Raw genomic sequence first — 1,952 nt, 5'->3', positions numbered from 1 at the left:
ACGATCTCTGGTTGTAGTTGTGCAGTGAGGTCGTTCAGTTCCAATATGTCTACCGTTGAAATGGAAACCTGTAAAAAGCGACGAATTTTGTCCGCGAGTGTTCTCTCTGGTCCTTTAAACGTTCGTCATGAAACTTTTTTTATTTTAATGATTAGTATCTGTAGTTGTGCGATTTGCATTTAAAATTTTATTAAAGATTTTGAATAACCGATTTTTAAAACGATTTTTCAATTGATAGGTATATTGACGTCGTGATAATGTGTTTTTGACGTTATGATAAAGTGAAGCTCTAAAAGAAATGGTAATAAAAATGTTAATGAAAAAGTAATAAACATATGGTCTTGAAATTTAAAACATAGAAATTTAAGAATGTATCCATCATTTTTGTTATATTTTTGTAAAATTTGCTTTGTATCCATCATATTTTGTAATAAACTGTAGAAATATGAAAATTCGTTAATTTTGGGCATTTTGAGATGCCCCCTCTGGTAACAAGACGGTAGAATTTTGTGTTTCTCACATATAATGTGCAATATAGTATTACTCATCGTATAATTAAGGAATGTTTTTAAGGTTTTGTGTGAGTTATTGGTGTGTGAATCACACAGACTTGTCATGAAGGCATATTTCATGAAGCGCGCTAGCGCTTCATGAAAAATATGCCTACGTGCAAGTCTGTGTGATTCTCACACCAATAATTCACACAAAACTTAAAAACATTCCTTATATTTACATTTTACATGATTGAAAGCAACTAAAATATACTCAATATTTGGATTTCTCTCTGTCCTATATTGTTGCATTTCTACTAACGTCGCTGCATTCTCATTGTGACGTCACGTGAACGCACGTTTCTCCGTGTATATTTCTACGCGTGAGCATACACGAAAACGGTTTTCAAATCAATTTCACAGTTGGCTTAGTAGAAAAACGCAGCGAATGTAAATATTATAGTTTGAACAAAAACTCTATTGTAGTATTTGTATAATTTGCGTTAAAGTGCTAAAAATGGGCACTTTCCTATATAATCCTTTAGTAAATGTACCATAGGCGCTCCCCATGTAATTCTTTAAATGACGTGTGATAAGTATATATAGGTCTACCCCTCTATAGTATAAAATACTATATATAGCTAATTTCAGCGAATTTTCATTTTTATTTTAATGAGGGTATTCAGATACACCAAAAAACACATACACAAAATACATCATCCTGAAACCAAGCGCCTATAGATGTACTTTCCCCCACTAAATATTGTCAAACTTCCGAAAGTTATTTTCGTACGAGTTGTTGAAAATCGACGAAATCGACTTCTTCCGGCCGAGATCAGCTATGTGTGACGGAGTAATTGAAAAATGTTTGAAAACAAGAGAAAGCGACGGAATGGTGCTGGATAAAAGATTGCAAATATTTTATTTCAATAAATTAGAGTTACCCGTTTCTGATGAACAGCCCAGTATATCCCAGAAGCCCTTGAAGTAAGTCAGTCAGAGGTCCCAGGCGAAATCCACAATGGCGCCCACTTACTGGCCTTGGATATTTTATACTATAGAGGGGTCGACCTATATATACTTATCATACGTCATTTACAGAATTACATGGGGAGCGCCTATGAAATGTACCTGTATTTTGAGATGGTCCTTCAAAAATACCTGGACGGTAGATTTCCCACAATCTTTGCATGTACACTGAAGTTAGTGTAAGTTATATATTGTATAAGAATGAAGAGTTTCGCTATTGTAGTTTTCACACAATAAAACCCCACTCGGCCCCCATATTTTTACAAAAAAAAATCGGTAAACGACACATATATCAAATCCCCGCCTATGTCAATCAATAAATATATATATTATTATAACAGTAACTTGAGCCGAAGGGTCGTATCACGTCGAGTTGACAGGCGTGGATCATCAGATCTAACGAGACCCGAAGCGTCGAGTTTGATCTGATGA

This window comes from Saccostrea cucullata, unplaced genomic scaffold (genome assembly GCF_032062105.1).
Source record: "Saccostrea cucullata isolate Sc308-1 unplaced genomic scaffold, CSIRO_AGI_Scuc_v1 ctg2656, whole genome shotgun sequence".
Classification (NCBI taxonomy): domain Eukaryota; kingdom Metazoa; phylum Mollusca; class Bivalvia; order Ostreida; family Ostreidae; genus Saccostrea; species Saccostrea cuccullata.
Note: the sequence above shows the minus strand (reverse complement) of the source record.